Below are 20,281 nucleotides of genomic sequence, written 5' to 3' on the forward strand. Positions count from 1 at the left end.
CCTGTACCTTTAATCTCTACGTATTCATGGGTAGATTCCCAAGTTGTTATCGAAACACACAAGTAGGGACACAAAATATGCTGGCTGCATCTTACTGAAGGGTAACATTTCGATTTTCCCAAATTTGAGCTGGTTTGAAATACGGCCTGCCACCCACTGTAAAGCGACTTCTGGAGTGCAAGTCCGGGTGAAACTGAGTGCGGTGCATTTTGGCACGTGGGACCTGGCGAAATGTAGCAGCAGACCGTAGCCACTCGCAGAGCTCACCCCTCGCTGCTGTAGTGCTGTACCCTCCTTCAGCCTGGCTTATTCCATTAATACTTCAAGGCACACAGCGCTTGCTACTGCTCTCTTGTTTCCTGTTATGGCCCGTATTATAACCGGAATTCGCTCCTTTAAGGGCCGTCTTACGAGCCACTGAATAGCGAAGTGTGCGCGCCTGCAAGCCATTGACGCCAGCTGTGACGTCTGCTCGTCCCTAACAGTTATGCCTCTCCGGATTTAGCTGAGATCCCTTTTCTGAGTAGTGTCACATACATCACCTTATTCCTGTTTTGTTAGTACGATCTGTGTTTCAGATTAGAAATCATTGTGTATCAAACTAATTCTGAATTACATTTGATGCGAAATATACTCATTAAAACAACGAAATCAGTTCAAGGCTTTCAGAAATGACTTTCTTGTATAAATCTTGCTTCGGATGACACCCGAACAAATGCACAATCAGGATAAAATGTTCTCGATTAACTTGCCGTGAAAAAATCGGATAAAATTCCTAACTTCCGATGATATGACTCCAACAGCGTCGTCAGGGGGCTACGTCTAATAGAAAACTTTTTATTCCAGGACTCCGTCGGGAAAGACTTCGTAGCCATGAAAGTACCATATGATAAAAACGTAAAGTGAACACAAAAGTTACGAATTGAACATGCAAGCAGCGCTGTTTGGTTGCTAATGAAGGGCATAGTATGACATTTAAATATTTAAACTAATTTATTAACTTTCGGATCCTTTTAGATTGTAGGTGAGTTAATTTTGTGATTTTAAACAATATCAAAGCCTTCAAGGGCTGTCTTCGAGGTATGTCGCACACATTTCGGCTACTAGTTATCTGGACACAAACTTTGTTATCTTCATCTCATTACCCACTCGGGAGAACAGAGCGCGCTATTGTACCACTTCGCACTTTTCGACCAAATTCTAATAAACTGGGAATGTGGCAAAGGGATTCTAAACTGGGAATGTTTGGCAGGAAATTTCCAATTTGACAACTCGTCTAAGAACCCTCTCGAAAAATCATGGTTGGAACCCGGAGATCACATTTATATTTCATTTAATTTTGAGAAGAGCTAGTGTGAATGCTGTTTGTTGTATGTGTTAGTTTGCTCTATGAGTAGATCCCCTATAGGTCAGTGGTTGCCCTTCCCATACAAGTTAGTTTTTCCTGGGCACAATTTGGCATTTAACTATATTTCCCGTAGTTATGCACGATTTTACATGCTGTACAATTAACCTCTACATTTTCTTCTTTCACTGGGCCCTTCCTATGAATTTCATTTCTAGATTTCTACCAGCAGGATAACTGTCTTTGTCACAAGGCCAGAAGTGTGCCCCTGTGGTTTGTGGAGCATGATAATGAACTCACGTTAATGTCTTTGCCACGATCTGAACAGACTGGACGTTCCCGCATGCTTCGCAACAGTTAACCACCTCCCCATAATTAACGGGATTGCGTGAGCTGTGCGTGGACACTGGGTGCCACGGAATTCCGGAAACCTGCCAAGGTCTATTCCAACCCATGACAAGCAGAATCACTGCTTTTCATGCTTTTCAAAAGAAAATTCCTGCCAGCTGTCCAGAAAAAAAGTGAAAACATTATAAGAATTTTTGAAGAAACTTTTTTCCTTACTTCAACTTGTGGATGAGCAGAACCACTGACATATTTGGACTAAAAATTAGATGTGAATACTCTCTAACTTTATAGATCTATGTGGTACTTATTTTACAGTGATAACAAAGAAGTATTCAAAGATAAAATAGCGCACGAGGCGTGAAACTGTTCTACCTGATTAACAAAGAATATCGTCGCTGATGAATTTGCCTTCTTTTCGTACTCATCTGGGCTCGCTGCGTAATATATGTCATTATGACATATATTACGCTACGAGACCAAGACGCTGTTGTACTCGATCATATTTTTATTACAATAAGCCTATTTCGGAGTGATTACCACGTTTAAGTTATATCACGGGGCCTTGGTATCCGTATAATATTGCTGTCTTAGTTGCTGACAATGCAGTATAAATTTGCTCCTTAGATGTTGTGGGGCTATAGAAGACGTTGAACATTAGCTGAATCGGTTATTTCTAAAGTTGTCGAATAATAAAAATTTATTTAACAATAATGTTACTTGATAGTTTTATTGACAGTTGAGTCAGCGATGTTATAATAATTCGACAACTTCTGAAATAACGGTTCCAGCTAAAGTTTAGCATCTACTATAGCTCCGCTAACATGAAAGGAGCAAGCTAATTCAGTAGTGACAGCAACTATGACAGCGATACCATATGGATATCAAGACCAACTGCTATATCCTGAAGATCCCAATCTCGCCAAAAGAAGCCTATCGTAATAAAAATATAATCGAACACTGCAGGCCTTGATCCATAGAATAATATGTAATTTGCGTACTGTTGGACATTGCAGAGCCTTCCAGCGTGAAAGTTGTTAAGAAAACTACGAAATTAATATTGTTAACCTCTAAGACATCATTATGATATCGTGTCACGGTAATTGTGACCCGCCGTCGGGGTTTTAGTTCGGATCGGTCGCCTTGATAGGATCGAGCATATTCCCTACCTCCCAAGACTTTACTTGTACCTCGTAGTGACCCTTCGTCGTCACTGCCCACATCATCGATATACGCTTATACAAAAGTAACTGTAGGTATTTTGAGGCCAATATGTGTGATGAAGACGAGCAAAATATATTTTGCGTGTAGTTTTATGTAATCCAGCTTTCATCGAAGTATTCTACGGTTGTCCCCAGCATTTTACACAAAACTTCATTATTGCTGCCAGCTTCTCTGCATTCCAATAACAAGTTTCGTCCATAATTATACTTTCTAAACGAGAAACCAAGTGAGGTGATAAGACAACCAGAATCATTATGTTTATTTTTTATCCCCCCCCCCCCCCCCCCCCAGATCATTCTGTATTTTTCTAACCGGCGGATGCTCTCCTTTATCTTAATATCGAAATACTGTTTTAAGCATTAACTTTTTGACGCATTCGTAAAATTTTGTAGTTTCCGTTTCCACTTATATCCCTTCCTCGGAGAATCAAAGCATGTGCTCACATGTAGAGATTCAGCTGATGTTACCACACTCTTAATAGAGTACAATCTATTAGGAAATACCACAATATTTTGTTATTTTATGAATTTGCGCAAAATTTATATTACTCGTGGCTTATTCACCGTTGGTCACATCAGTATAATTATAAAAAATCACATTTGAACGTCTTATCGCCCTTTACGCACACCGATCGCAGTAGCACTAAATGTGGATCCTTGCTCTTGCATTTAGCTCACTACCATACACATGTCAAAGTACCGTTCCAGCACCGCTCCACAGAAGACGAAACCAAACATGAAATCCCACTTGAACACAGAACATTCAGCTGTCTCTGACCTAATACATCTACACATCTACGTGATTACTATGCTATTCACAATATAGTGTCTGGCAGAGCGTTCAATGAACCACCTTCATGCTGTCTCTCTACCGTTCCACTCTCTAGCACGCGGGAAAAACGAGCACTTAAATTTTTCCGTGCGAACCCAGGTTTCTGTTATTTTATTGTGATGATCATTTCTCCCTATGTAGGTGGGTGTCAACATAATGTTTTCACAATCGGAGGAGAAAACTGGTGATTGAAATTTCATGAGAAGATCTCGTCGCAACGAAAAATGCCTTTGTTTTAATGATTGCCACTCCAATTCACGAATCACGTCTGTGACACCATGTCCCCCATTTCGCGATAATACAAAACGAGCCGCCCTTCTTGGTAATTTTTCGATGTGATCCGTCAGTCCCACCTGATGCTGATCCCACACTGCACAGCAGTACTCCAGAACAGGGCGGACAAGCGTAGTGTAGGCAGTCTCTTTAGTAGACCTGTTGCACCTAAGTGTTCTGCAGTCTCTTTAGTAGACCTGTTGCACCTTCTAAGTGTTCTGCCAATGAACTGCAGTCTTTGGTTTGCTCTACCCACAATATTATCTATGTGATAGTTCCAATTTAGGTTATTTGTAATTGTAATCCCTAAGTATTTAGTTGAATTTACAGCCCTCAGATTTGTGTGACTTATCTCGTAATCGAAATTTAGCTGATTTCTTTTAGTACTCATGTGAATAACTTCACACTTTTCTTAACTCTGGGTCAATTGCCACTTTTCGCACCATACAGATATATGACCGCATCATCTGCAAACAATCTAAGACGGCTACTCAGATTGTCCCCGATGTCGTTAATATAAATCAGGAACAATAGAAGGCCTATAACACTTCCTTGGGGAACGGCGGATATTACTTCTATTTTACTCTATGACTTTCCGTCTATTACTACGAACTGTGACCTTTCTGACAGGAAATTTCTAATACAGTCGCACAACTGAGGCAATACTCCGTAGGCACGCAGTTTGGTTAGAAAACACCTGTGAGGAACGGTGTCTAAAGCCTTCTGGAAATCTAAAAATATGGAATCAGTTTGACATCTCCTGTCGAAAGCACTTTTTACTTCATGACTATAAAGAGCTAGTTGTTTTCACAGGAACGATATTTTCTGAATCCGTGCTGACTGTATGTCAATAAATCGTTTTCTTCGAGGTACTTCATTATGTTCGAATACAGTATATGTTCTAAAACCCAACTGCAAATCGACGTTAGTGATATAGGCCTGTAATTCAGCGGATTACTCTTACGTGCCTTTTTGGGTATTGGTGTAACTTGAGCAATTTTCCAGTCTTTAGGTACGTATCTTTATGTGAGGGAGTGGTTGTATATAATTGCTAAATTTAAGCTGTTAACAGTCTACATGTGGCAACAAAGCTACGAGACGGGCGGATAACAGCACTAGCGCCGGCGGATTGCAGGTAGCGGTGTGACCTTGAGGTGTGTAATTTTGTGACAGGCACTCTACTGCGTTACTCCTATTTCATTGTGTACTCAGACGACCAGAAATCTTATTCTTCCTGGCACTGCACTCTATTATTTCCCACGCCCGATTCATTTCTTTTTTCAAGATCTAGGATTTGACCAAACGATTACGGGACTAATAATCTGTGCAGCGACAGCACACCAGACAATTTTTTGTTGTTGTGACGACATCCATCTGAGTAATCCTCGACCCAAGTTCCAAATGGGAGACTATTTCGTCTCCGGAATACTTTACTAAGAAGGGTGACAATATCATTGAACAATAATACAGTAGAGCTTCATGTAATCGACAAATATAACGGCTGTAGTTTCCACGTGTTTCGCAGTACGAACGTAGCACGTACATGTTTGCTAGTCTTGCAAACCAGATCAGTCGACCCCTGCAACTGCTTAACTGTTTACTGACCCTTTCTATAGGTGCCGTATATTATCCATCCTCTCCCCAGAGACAACGTCCGCGTGGCTGCCCCCCTCCCACCAATACGGCGAACTGTATTGTTGAGGCATGCATGTCATCCAACCACAGCAAGCTCTATGGCCCGTCGTGGGGGAGGGGTCGAAGGAGAAGGGCAATACCGGCGGTTACTCCTCCGATACGGCTATGTGGTCTAATCGTAGAGGCACGCTAAAGTCATTCAACCGCAGCAAGGTCCACGGACCGTTCGGACGAGAGCGTGGTGGGTGGGTTGGGGCTGAGGTTAACAGTTGAAATCATGACCCTGCTTGCATGTCCCAACATGCTAGCTACGGGACAGCTATGTTGACCAGACCCAGATGGAATCCGCAGCGGATTAAGGCCGTCGGGTCTTACTAAGGGCATTCAGTCACAAAGCTAATGAATTACAATTCGCCAGATCCTGAAAACCGGGCAAGGTAAAAACTGGGAAAAATAAGAATTGGTAGCGGAAATCATTGTTGACTTGCTGTATCACATTTTGTGGATGCATGACTTGCCATTAAGATTCTTCTGTAAGTTTCCCTATATTCTCTTTTATAAGGAGAGTGTAGCAGTCGTTTTTGCAACATTCTTTAAATGTTTCCATTAATCCCATATATCACAAAATACGAAAAATGAGCACACTCCGCTTAAACTTGCTTGCCACTGCCTGACACCACCATGACTCGTCGAGTTACTGCCAACCAGAAACTGCAGATATATTCACGCAGCAACGCCCGTTGGAATGTACACACCTTGATCGGAATCTTGCAAAACCTATAATCCCAAAATCCACAGAGAACTAATGTCGTAACAAAGTTGTTTCCCAATGCCAATTCCAGCAGCACTGTAAAGCTTAACAGAAGTAGGTGTGTGTGTGTGTGTGTGTGTGTGTGTGTGTGTGTGTGTGTGTGTGTGTGTGTGTGTAATCTTATAGGACTTAACTGCTAAGTTCATCAGTCCCTAAGCTTACACACTACTTAACCTAAATCATCCGAAGGACAAACACACACACCCATGCCCATGCCCGCGCCGGGACCAGCCTCACAGTCCATGACTGCTGCGCCCCAGACCGCTCGGCTAATCCCGCGCGGCTACAGAAGTAGGCTTACTGCTTAACCTTTCATTTCAAAAGGGTTTACTGACTGCTAGGCATGAAGTTCAAAAAATTTTCAAGTTCAGAAGCCTTTGGCGTTTCACATGTTTCTGAGCAGCTAAATAACTTAATGTTAGAGTTTGTACAGTTTTATGTGACAAAAATATTTCATTAAGGAATCATTGGTTGGAAGTACAAGTATTCACAGGTTTGAGAGATCCTTATTTCACTTGATACCTACCTTTTTACTTATTGACAAGAGTAAGCAAGTAATCACAACCTATATTTCTCAATTTCACTTTAAGACTATAGATAATTTTCGAAGTGACGATAAATTCACAGCGCAGCCGTGATGACATTTGAATTGCATTAATCTCATTAAGATGTCACATTCCCTTCATACTACGGGAGTGAAGTTGCGCTCGTTACGTTCACCTACACTTTCTACCGTTGCTGCGCACACCATTGCTTTACAAAAGAGTCGAGATTTGGTCATGTCGGTCTTGAGCGAAGCGGGACGGTTTATTTGCTGCAGTTCATGCTGAACCAATATTTATTTGCTATAAATCCATGCTGTACCAATCATCTTCCTTTACATTCGCAGATGATGTGTGTCTGAAGAAAAGGCTATCTGTACGTCTCGATCTACGCCCTACTTTCACTGCGTTTTGTTCTCATGTCTATTCCTGGGACGTGGGCTGTCGGAATTTTGAGAAGACTCCCGCGAAGCACAACGCTTCTCTTGTATGTCAAGGAAGGTCGCAGTTAGGTGATGGAAGTATGCACCACTAGAATGTTAATACTACAAATTTTGCCAATTCAAGGAGGTGGAAAGTGATTCATCGTGAAGATTGGATACGGTTAAACAAACCATAATTTTTCATTTTCGTCTCCGTAGGAAATTTTTTAAAAGCCATGTATTTACACCCTTTGAGAAACAGACAATATTCTCAGCTTCTTGAAAGTGTTCAGCAATGTTTCAGAAAGCACAGTGTATAGGTCACAGTGTACTTCCAGAGAAGCTACGGGCGTTCAGTGCGGTCAGAATAGACCTAAAATTTACCGGGAATTAAAACAGAATTAAAAATAATAAGCGAGCAACGCTTTGTAAACGTATGTAATTCGTAAAATTAGCACAGAACTACACATCATTCTCATGTTGAAACGAGTTAGATCCAATCAGCTCCCATTTCTGTAATAAACATACGCAGAGCAGAAGCCACCGTGACATTGGTTTAAGATAAACATTGCCATTCCCACCAACAGGCTGAAAAGAAGTGATGCGACGTCACAAAAAAGATGATATGCCTCCAACGAAGAAGTAAGAGAGAGAGAGAGAGAGAGAGAGAGAGAGAGAGAGAGAGAGAGAGAGAGAGAGAATTATCTGTATGGGGAAATCGGTAGATTTGATGTACAAACATGTGTTGGCATTGACTGATACAGGTGTTGGACGTTTTCCTGAGGTGTGTCGTACCAAACTCTGAACAATTCACGGATTAGATCATAAAATCTCGAACTGGTTGGAGGACGTCTTCGCTGGTCATCGGGGCTCAATTCGAAGCGCGACTTGTCACTGAAGAAGAACATTCTGCTGCAGTCAATGAGGTTAACGGCGAAGATGCACCTGGAAACGCCCTGGACAGCGGGGGTACGAACCTGACAGTCGCCCGCCATACGTCTCGAAAACCAGCGGTGATGGCTTGGAGTACCATTTCTTTTCATAGCAGGACTCCTTTGGTTGTCATCCGCGGCACTCACAGCATATCGGTACGTCGACGATACTCTATGTCCCGTTTCGTTGCCATTCGTGGAAGGCTTAAATTTCAACAAGATAATTCTCATCACACGGCGAGAGTTTCTACTGTTTGTCTTCGTGCTTGCTAAGACCTACCTTGGCCTGCAAGTTTGCCGGATTTCTTCCCAACTGAGAAAGTTTGATGCATTACGGGCACTCACGGATCTCCAACCAGCTCGTGACTTTGACAATCTAAGGCATCAACTGGACAGAATTTGGCACGATAACCCTCTGGAGGACGTCCACCAACTTTATCCATCCATGTGAAGCAGACTGCTTTCATTAAGGACCAGACATGGAACAATGCGCTACTGACGTACATATTTTGTGAAATAAGTCATCTCTTGAATAAGTCATCAAATTTTTCTGAAATTGTAATAACTTGTTTGGCTGTACATGTACATCACATCTCCCGATTTCCATCCCATTCGGACTGTTGCTTCGTGGTGCTTTTCTTTTCTTTTCTTTGCCTAAGAGTGAAGAAGATTAAAGGTGTTACAATAAATTGCTCAGCATTTCCCGATGGTTTTGCAGTTTTTCTGAAAATCTCAGAATTGTAGCAATGCAAGTCAATCTCCTGGAAGACATGGGCAACACGGTAATTTCATAATATCAGCAGAATAAACAAAATTTATAACTAGGACTGTGTACTGACACATATGTGACCGCCGGAAGACGGGTGATACATGAAAACAGATACACTCACCGAGTTCAATAAGCTCGTCTCGTCGTGGCTCGCGTGCACGCTTGGTGGTAGGCACATGATGGCACACTACATATCCGTTACTAGCGTTCCGTGTGCGTTCGTACGCAAATACGGAAAAGGTGCACCCGGTCACCATAGAATTTTGCGTTGGTTTCACCAGTTTCGTGATGTGCTGGTCGTCTGTGTAAAGCGAAAAGCACGGGGCGACTGAGTCTCTTAGAGAAAATCGTGGAGCGCGCGTGAAAGAGCTTTGTGCTCGGCCCACAAAAATAAACGGTTCGTGCTCGCCGTGAACTGGACATTCTGCGAAAACAGTGTGGAATCTGGCTACAGATTATTATGCTCATCGATTGGAGTCTTGTACCCGAATGCAACAAGCTATGGAAGATGATGATCATCATAATCATGACGACGGAGATATTGATATTTAGCGGCGAGGAATTTCCATCTGTCAGCGAACTTGAATAGTCACAATGTGATCAAGTGGGATACTGAATTGTCGTGTAGAGTTGAAAAGGGATTCGTCAAAAGTGACTGTCTGCTGTGTAGTATCCAAGACCAAGATGTATAATTCATTTTTCTTTATCAGGCGGGCCGTGACAGATTCCGTGTACCTGGATATGTAGCGGTTGTTGCCCCCCCCCCCCCCCCCCCAAGTGACTGCCGAACCCTCAACTTCAATCTTTCGACAGAACGGGGCTCCACCTCACTGGAGCACAATGTTTCTAAACAGAGAAATGCAACAATGGTCGTCATGGTGCTCCAGACGTCGTCGTACTATTCGTATCTTGCTACAAAGAAGCCCTGTGACTGATCCAAAGTAAGGGACGTCGTCGTAGGCTCGGGCATGGCGGAGCGAACTATATACGAGGAACTGTCATCGGGCGCTAGTGGCTTGGAGGTATTGACATACTGCATGATGCTGAGTATAGCCCTTCTGCAACTGTCGATCCAATATTCACACGACCGTCGTGTGTACCCACCAACCCAAGCAGCAACGATAAACCGTAACCTCGATACACCACGATCCCGGTGCTGTCGAAATCTGGCTCGCGCTGGTCCTTCATGGTGGCGTAATTTTAATGGGCAACAGTGTACATAGCCGAAGTGAAACGTGAGAAAGAAGGCAGAGCAGCAGACTTTCGGAACTAATTAGCGTGCAGTGTACCCAGGGGCGTCTCGTTCCATATTCTTTTGTACTCTTTCTCCGGAGAAAAGCTTAAAACATTCTTTAAAATGGTACATTTAGAATCTCGTTTCTTAGTTTCCTTTATTTAAGGTATATCCCATTTCTTTAACGTCCATGCAAAGTACGTAAACCACAACATCTATCCATTACTACAATACACCATACCGTTCCTTACTACAATACACCGTAATGAACTGTTGTGCAAAATTGAATTTGCTCATTCAGAGACACTGATAACACGACAAAGACTGCTCTGTCACCAATGTCAAACATAATCTTTGCTCAGCCGGACAGCAGTATGTGATTTTTCCACACAAAAATCTCTCTTCATATTGTAACGTTCCCTGGCAGCACACACAATGTTAATAAAATGAAATGACATTTAATTGTACTATGTACGCCGCTATGAAGCAATTCGAATGTACTGTAACTGTTTAACAAAAATGGTATTTAATTTTGTGTAAAGGACGTTGGTTATTATTGTAATATTTTCTGTAATAATATTCTCGATGTACTTTCGATTGTAATATTTCTATACTCATAATGTAATTACGAAATACGCTAATATCTGCGATGTAAAGTATAGCCACAGAGGAAAATAATGTAAAATTACAAAGAGACATTCACAATCAGCAATAATATAAAAAGCACTACATAATGTGCATTCTTTGTCGTCTTCCTCTAGAGCAGAGAGAGAGAGAGAGAGAGAGAGAGAGAGAGAGAGAGAGAGAGAGAGAGAGAGAGAGAGAGAAACCTGTGACGTAGCATTATATGAATGAGTAGACTTCGTTTGTCTGTATCTATCTTTAGCCGCCGTTAGAGGAGAAATTGTACAGGTGTGTAATTTAAATTATCGTTATGGTCTAAATACATTACAATTTATCAAAATTTTGTATTACTAATGTAAATTAGCTTGCCCATGTCATCTATAATATTTCTTTCAAGAATTTTCAGCTCTTTTAACGATTATCGTTGGTGTTGCTGGGCTGTGCCGCGACCGAACGATTTGCAGCGGCGGCAGGTAAAATTAGCAGTGAATTACGAAATATTTTTCTTTTTCAGCGATCCTGAGGCTGACTGAATTTATTACTGGTTTTACATTTGTGCATTCATAGGCTGATAATTAACGTTGAAGTTGTTAATCTTTTGGTTCTTTCCATTTCTAATGCAAATAACTTAAACGTATAGTGAAGCGTGTTTTGTCAATGATAGTTAAACGTTCAGGTCGGCTTGGCAATATTTAACCATTTTATGCTAACAGAGACAGTCTTGTGTTCCATAGCTAACGCCGGGAAAGAATTCAGTAAATAATTAAAAACCCGCTGCATCTAGAAAATGTGTGCCAAGACCGAAATACGTAAAAAATTTAGTTTAAATAAGTTTCAAATAAATGTTATTAATCAGTTAGTTTGAATTTATCAGAATGAGAGGGTTGCTAAGGTTCACGTAATTTTAGATGTGCTTAATTCGGTCTAAATGAATTTTTATTTCCACACGTAAATAAGGGGCTCTACAACAAAGTTCGTACTGAAAGAGTAAATAACATAAATATTTAAAGCCATTTCTTCCCCATTTTCATCCATTCACATTTTTACATAATAATAATACATTGCCTTTTTTTCATCAAAATATGTCGTTGCAACGATCAGGTTTTGGATTGCATCCTGGTGCAGCTACTGATCACACCAACAATAATAATCCCACTGCTGGATAAAGGCCTTCCCCAGATTACGTACTGCTTTGCCGTTTTAAGTTGTACACGTCCGGGTTATTCCTACATGTTTCCTAATATCATTTACCGCCATTCCATTGGTACTGTCTTATGTCTTTGAATCCCGCAAAGAACTCTTGGTTCATGTACTGTATGTTCACTGGCTACATGTTCCACCCACTTTAATTTCATATAGGAACACAATTATGTATTCTAGCCCAGTATGTTCCCTGATCCATTTGCTTAATGGTCCACGTCCCCTGCCTGGAAAATCGACAGTAGCGCCACACACACGCACACACATACATTGGTGGTCAACTTCCCATATCAGACACGTCAGAGGTTTAGCTTTGAAAACAGTATTCAGTTATTGGCCACGGTTACAGCGGCCGTCTTCTGGGGCTATTCAACAGTAGTAACTATCACCGAAACATTGGTTTCTCCAATATAGGTTTTATCTGCCAGTTATGGTGCGGCACGATACTCAGAAAACTTTTGTGTCAACTGACTCTGGCCGCGAAAGCCTACGCAGTTAAATCCCGTTTGCCAAAAGCACTCCTGATCGTGTTTGATCTTTAGTTTATTTGATTTCCCCTACCATCAAATAGTTGTCTCAAATTGCCCTGAACACCAAACCACATCAACTGGTTCAAGAATTACATTGTTAGTTCGTAAATTTTTATTTTAGATGGATTACCAATTTTTTTGGCTTATTTTAATTGATTTTCAGGCATTCTTTCAATCGCGTCATATTAAATGCAACGATTCGCCGTTGAAATTTGTGTGTACCGAGAAGCAAACACAAAATATAGAGGAAAATGGGTGTAAGTATGTTCCATAGTCACTAATATACACACTATTTACCATTTCGTTTTTCAAGTTAAGGTATTTAAATATTATCTCTAGGGCTACTAAGAACAGGCTACTGCAGATTATGTCTAAATTTAGATGATGATAATAAAGTAACAAATATAAGTACCCTCTCACTAACCTTCACTAATTCCCACTATATCTAACTTCAACCTATCCATTTCCCTTTTCAAATTTTCTAACCTACCTGCCCGATTAAGGGATCTGACGCACGCTCTGATCCGTACGACGCCAGGTTAAACTCCCCTTTTGTAAGCAGGAATTTCTGGTCCACCGCAGTGAAATTTTGCAGATGATCAGATTTTGGAAAAAGGTCATAAAATTTTGAACATCTCTCACAAAATCAGCAGTAGACTAATAGGAATTATGAACAAAACATTCTCGTAGCGTTGTTTTTTTTTTCTCCCCTGAACGCTGTCCTTCACTTTGACTAACGCATTGAAACATTGTGTACAAACGTTCAGCATGGATGTTCATTTCTTTCATTAGACGGATGTGCCATATTTCTTTCCTTTTTTAACCATAACGTATGTATCCAATATCTTCTTTGCCGCTGCTCAATGTTTGCAAGTTACAAAAGAACGAATCTATCAATATCTTCGTATTAGGTAGAACACGACATATTCTGATCCATTGATAGTACAACAGTCCAGCGTCTCTGTTACAACGCCACTTCAGTGTATGGTGTGAATTCCCCACGTCCCGTTAGGTAAATGAGGGGCGTGGCACAGACGGGATGGGACGTGGGCAATTCACACTGAAGTGGCTCTGTGACAGAGGAGCGGGACGGTCGTGCTACGAATGGATCAGAATATGTTGTCTCCATCAGAGGAAGATATTGATGCATTGGATCTTTTGTAATTCGCGAATGTTGATCAGGAAGAAGATAATAAGTATATACGTTCCGCTTGGGAAAAAGGATGAAATGACACGTTCGACGTAATGAAAAAACCTCTACATCTACATGACTACTCTGCAATTCACATTTAAGTGCTTGGCAGAGGGTTCATCGAACCACAATCATACTATCTCTCTACTATTCCACTCCCGAACAGCGAGCGGGAAAAACGAACACCTAAACCTTTCTGTTCGAGCTCTGATTTCTCATATTTTATTTTGAAGATGATTCCTACCTATGTAGGTTGGGCTCAACAAAATATTTTCGCATTCGGAAGAGAAAGTTGGTGACTGAAATTTCGTAAAAAGGTCTCGCCGCGACGAAAAACGTCTATGCTGTAATGACTTCCATCCCAACTCGTGTATCATATCTGCCACACTCTCTCCCCTATAACGTGATAATACAAAACGAGCTGCCCTTTTTTGCACCCTTTCGAGGTCCTCCGTCAATCCCACCTGGTAAGGATCCCACACCGCGCAGCAATATTCTAACAGAGGACGAACGAGTGTAGTGTAAGCTGTCTCTTTAGTGGACTTGTTGCATCTTCTAAGTGTCCTGCCAATGAAACGCAACCTTTGGGTCGCCTTCCCGACAATATTATCTATGTGGTCCTTCCAACTGAAGTTGTTCGTAATTTTAACACCCAGATACTTAGTTGAATTGACAGCCTTGAGAATTGTACTATTTATCGAGTAATCGAATTCCAACGGATTTATTTTGGAACTCATGTGGATCATCTCACACTTTTCGTTATTTAGCGTCAACTGCCACCTGACACACCATACAGCAATCTTTTCTAAATCGCTTTGCAACTGGTACTGGTCTTCGGATGACCTTACTAGGCGGTAAATTACAGCATCATCTGCGAACAGTCTAAGAGAACTGCTCAGATTGTCACCCAAGTCATTTATATAGATCAGGAACAGTTGAGGTCCCAGGACGCTTCCCTGGGGAACACCTGATATCACTTCAGTTTTACTCGATGATTTGCCGTCTATTACTACGAACTGCGACCTTCCTGACAGGAAATCAGGAATACAGTCGCACAACTGAGACGATACCCCATAGCTCCGCAGCTTGATTAGAAGTCGCTCGTGAGGAACGGTGTCAAAAGCTTTCCGGAAATCTAGAAATACGGAATCAACTTGAGATCCCCTGTCGATAGCGGCCATTACTTCGTGCGAATAAAGAGCTAGCTGCGTTCCACAAGAGCGATGTTTTCTGAAGCCATGCTGATTACGTGTCAATAGATCGTTCCCTTCGAGGTGATTCATAATGTTTGAATACAGTATATGCTCCAAAACCCTACTGCAAACCGACGTCAATGATATAGGTCTGTAGTTAAATGGATTACTCCTACTACCCTTCTTGAACACTGGTGCGACCTGCGCAATTGTCCAATCTGTAGGTACAGATCTATCGGTGAGCGAGCGGTTGTATATGAGTGCTAAGTAGGGAGCTATAGTATTAGCGTAATCTGAAAGGAACCTAATCGGTATACAATCTGGACCTGAAGACTTGCCCGTATCAAGCGATTTGAGTTGCTTCGCAACCCCTAAGGTATCTACTTCTAAGAAACTCATGCTAGCAGATGTTCGTGTTTCAAATTCTGGAATATTCCATTCGTCTTCCCTGGTGAAGGAATTTCGGAAAACTGCGTTCAATAACTCCGCTTTAGCGGCACAGTCGTCGATAACAGTACCATCGGAACTGCGCAGCGAAGGTATCTTTAACTTTTCGAGCATTTTTTTTTTTCCGGAACTTCTCAGAAGTGTTTCATTATTACGTTAGACAAAGAGAAAGTCAGCAGTCAGAGAAACTGGGATTTTTTATCATAATTCTTCAGATAATTTTCATTTGAACGTAAGCCAAATATTGCCGATTAAATCAAAACATTCAACAGCAGCCGTGAATTTGTCAACGCGCTGCAAAGAAACTGAGATGTACAGGGAAATGAAATCGGCCGCTAGATGCAGTTATAGCTTACGTAATTGGATAATAACGGTTACAAAAATATACTTAATTATGTTCTTATCTCATATACGCTGCCTACAAGAAAGCCCAAATACGTAAGCATTAAAAAAGTAAGCAAATTGGTCAGCATCAACATCCAGACCACATAACACTTTAGTTACATCAATAGCGAAGCCCCACTTCACATTCGTTGCCCTCTAGAAAACACATGTCATTTGTTGGACAATGTGCCAACGAAAATAGTAGTAATTGAATGTTTCGCGCATGAAACTGACTGAGTACCCACAAGACACATTGGTGTACACAATACTCGATACTGTATATAGCTATGTCTGAGCTCGATCAGCGATTGTTAACCTCTAGTTTTAAAATGAAATAACTCTTAACGCAATATTAACTTAAAATGTGCCAGTAACTGACTTGATAAACCACAGGCGAAGGAGGACAAAGAGCTACAAATCCACATAGGGCGCGGCTACAGCGTCAAGTGTTGCCTGTTGCAGCTCGTCGCGGCCATAAATATAGGGTGTATCGAAAAGAATAATCTGACTTGACACGTCTATATTTTGGAACTAATAAACATATACAATGAATTTTGTTTTTTAATGAACGTGAAACTCAAAAAGTTCATCCTATTTTATAGGTGTTCAATTGCCCCTCTTCTGATGCACAGCATGTGTCAATGCGGTATTGTTCCCACACTGCAGGCAGCATGTCTTGAGTTACAGCTTCCAAAGCTGCTCTTATGCGATGTCTCAGTCACTGTCGTTGGTAACGGAAGCACATAGTCTTCTATAAACCCTCACAAAAAATAATGACATACAGTTAGGTCCGGTGGTCTTTGAGGCCAGACATGTCAGGCTGAATTATTTGGGCCAGTGCGACCGACCCATCGTTCAGTAATCCTATAATTTAAGAATTCTCCACTTCCAGATGCCAGTGTGGCGGTGTTCCATCCTGTTTGTAAAAGAAGTCCTTCGAATCAGTCTCGAACTGTGGGAAAAGAAAGTTCTCAAGCACATGGACATGTGTGTTTTCTGTGGCAGTGTTCTTGGCAAAGAAAAATGGCCCTTTTCCCGTGAAGCTACATTAAATACATTAGTTCTGGTGAGTCCATCTAATGTTTTAAAACTTCTAGTGGTTGTTCCGTACCCCATATTCTCATATTATGACGGTTCACATTCCCATTTAAATGTAATGTTGCCTCGTCACTAACCACTAAGCATCATCCTTCATCCTCCCAAGAAAGAAATTACAGAACTCCACACGTTGTTGTTTGTCACCTTCACGAAGAACTTGCAGTAGCTGAATTTTGTACGTTTCATGTGTAGATGACGACGCAACACACGCCAGACGGGCGTCGGGGGCACGTTGCTGCAGATTTATGCGAACTCTCTTTGAAACTATAGCAGATGTATTCGACGTCTGTGCCAGACACTTGGTGACGGCCCCGGCGATTTGCCTTTACACACACAACCTTTTTTCGGAATTGTTCGTGCCATCGTCTAATGCTCTGTGTTGTAGGAGGATCCATACCATACCTAGTACGAAAGTCACTCTAAACAGTTATTAATGCCCCATTGCACAAAACGTATAACACAAAACGCTTTCTGTTGTCCTAACCATTTGTACTAGAACTGAAATGGTCGCACACTGCTGCTGCCTAGTCGGAACAATGTAGAACACGAGAGTTTGCTCTTTCCAACAGTAAGTTTTTCACGTACATATCTCAAATACCAAAATAGTCATGGTGTTTTTTTTTAAATCGGATGATTATTTATGATACACCCTGTAACGTAAAGTGGCCGGCACCTACATTCCTCACTGCGAACTTTGCAAAACTGCCCGGCGGTTTGGCCACTACTCTGCCTCTGTCGCACCTGACTGTCCCAAAGTGGGCTTGGCCTTGAGGCGCGCTTCAAGATGTGAAGTGCCCTGACTATAAAAGCATAATTATGAAACAGCCACGACTAGCAATTACAACACTTATTAAGATATGGAGGGAGGGGAGAGAGAGAAAATGGAACTGAATGAAAATTGAGAGGTACAAAACTATAAAAAGTTATTTTTATTTCAGATTGCAACAGGCTTTGATTGGGGTTAGTTTAATGTCCATGACAAAAAATTTTCTCTAGATCAATGGCTTTGAACAAATTTGATTGTTCTCCATCGCTATGGCTCCCAAAAAGTATCTGAAACAGAAATTGCTATCTGCTGTGGTTACCAGACCACTCAAGAGGACAGTCCCCAATCAATGTATGATTTAGAAACGTCAGTTTTCACTATGGATAACGAATGTTCGAATGAACTGCATAACATTAGATAGTACTCGTCTGGTTTGAGACTTTCGAGGCAGAAGGGAGGGGGTCTACTGGGGCCCGAGCCACACAATAACCCTGAGTTCGGTGTGGGGCGGCGGTGGGGTGAGTGGACTGCTGCAGCCTGTTGAGTTGTGAACCACTGAGGGCTCGGCGGGGACGAAGCCTCTGCTCGTTTCCAGGTCCCCAGTTCCATACAATACATATTCCTTCAGTTCCTAATTTATAGGTTGGATTCTTCTTTGACTTCGACGATGCGAGTAATAAACAGTGCGAAAACAGAATTGCTATCTAAAGAAATAATTTCCATTGCCGTTCTCGAGAAGGTGCTTCTCAGGCGCTTGTACCTGACCGCTAACGCCCTGCTGTGTTTCCTGTACTTTGGCCGGGACAGTTGATAAATTCCTGCTGCGTTTTTTTTCCTGCTTGAATACCGCTAGAAAAGTCGCATGTGTGGTCGTAGGCTGTAAAGCATATATTTTGATCGGTAACAAAACAATGAAAAACGAACAGCGATATTGTTGGAAATAATTCGATTTCGGGCTGTGATTTGTTCTGTGCTCTGAATTTTGTCAACAAGATAGAACTATTGAGATGTGTACCTTTTACTTTGTCATAAAGCCGTATCGAAGTTTCCCCTGAACCCATTTATCCTAGTTGTCCCTTGGGCCTTCTCTATCCGATAACAATGAAATCCAGTCGAAGTTAGTTTACGGGGCCTCGTGCAGTGGCGCGCCTATGCCCAACAGTTCGCAGAACTCCCTACTGTATTGAAGACTCCGTTCAAGCAGACACGATTAGGGCAGTTGTGTCCGCCTGCTTAGCTGAATGGTAACGCGCTTGCCTTCCATACAATGGGCCAGGGTTCGATTAGCATTTTCTCCGCTCGGGGACTAGGTGTTGGGTTATCACCATTTCATCCTCATCATCGGCAGCAAGTCACCCAATGAGGGCCGACTGAAAGAAGACTTGCACTTGGCGGCCGAACCCGACTGGGAGATCCCAGCCAACAATGACATACGATCACTTCATATTCGGGGCAGTTATTAATGTCAGACGTTGTAGTCCAAAACAAATTTATCAATATATAGTAACGCGAGCTCTAATCAGAAGTTTGAGCAAGATAATGAAGCACACTCTCCAGCAAATGCAATCACGAGTGATCTACTGTATTAATTTGCACAAGCCACACTGCCAACGTGGCGATGACGAGATTTTAAAGGATCGCAATACCTATTTAATGTTCTGCACTGCCCGGCAGGTCGACAGTGACAACTGTCGTGGTTCTTGTTACAATATTATATGGAAATCAACAAAATTCACATTTAAGAGCTTCTGGTGTGTGAAAAAAAAAAAAAAAAAAAAAAAAAAATCCCACTACAGCTATTGTTGAAGGATGCACTAAACTTTCCCAAATCCCTCCAAACAAATCCAGTTCTTATATTCACTTTTACTTACTCTCACTGTCCCCTGTTCGTTACCTTTCGCAGTTTACAGTGTTATCCTCTAAGTATTTACGAAGTGGCAAGCTCCAAAAGATTATCACTAAACGGCCTGACCGGACAGAACGCGGCCTGCGACACTGAGCTGCGGCGACAGGCCGCGCCGTTGAAACGCCTGTTACCGCATCTTGTCGGTCACACAACGGACGGATTCGCCGCTACGACCACCGCCAGGCTGTCTCAAAACCAGAGGTTCACCGGGAGGCGCACTGTTTGTTGTAGAATCTGTCGTATCGGTGAAAGTACAGTGAGTATATTGGAAATGATGGAAACAGAAAAACTTATCTAACAGGTACATGGAGTACAACTTCTTCTACGGTACCGATGCCGATTAACATTTTTCGGAAGGCTGAAATATTGTTCCTTGCATTTTTATTTTAATTTTAACTCTTGCCATATGTTAAAAGCCAATGAAGTATAAACCGGTATTAAGTACTGGAAACCAATTAGTGTATATTACATCTTAAAGCATCTGAAAAATATGCTGCAGTTATAGCAACGTGATCAACACGGAAAGCAACACTAGAAAATCGAAAGAGAGAGAACCGCCACCTTCATCGGAATAGATT

At 41.8% G+C, this 20,281-nt stretch overlaps 2 protein-coding genes across 9 annotated transcripts in view; one reads left to right on the forward strand and one right to left on the reverse strand.

Moving 5' to 3' along the window:
- The window catches only part of LOC126337017 (double-stranded RNA-specific editase 1-like), a 117,349-nt gene that overhangs the window by 87,533 nt on the left and 9,535 nt on the right, over positions 1-20,281 (reverse strand). The gene's annotated exons all lie outside the window — the stretch shown is intronic.
- Positions 1-20,281, forward strand: part of LOC126337031 (tyrosyl-DNA phosphodiesterase 2-like) — a 126,777-nt gene that overhangs the window by 42,094 nt on the left and 64,402 nt on the right. Inside the window, exon 1 of one of the 7 annotated variants that reach the window (XM_050001350.1) lies at positions 12,886-12,974. The exons of the other annotated variants lie outside the window; for them this stretch is intronic. The gene's annotated coding sequence lies outside the window, so the exon portion shown is untranslated. Of the gene's footprint in view, positions 1-12,885; positions 12,975-20,281 lie in introns of those variants that run through there. 7 annotated transcript variants of the gene reach the window in all.

This window comes from Schistocerca gregaria, chromosome 1 (genome assembly GCF_023897955.1).
Source record: "Schistocerca gregaria isolate iqSchGreg1 chromosome 1, iqSchGreg1.2, whole genome shotgun sequence".
Classification (NCBI taxonomy): domain Eukaryota; kingdom Metazoa; phylum Arthropoda; class Insecta; order Orthoptera; family Acrididae; genus Schistocerca; species Schistocerca gregaria.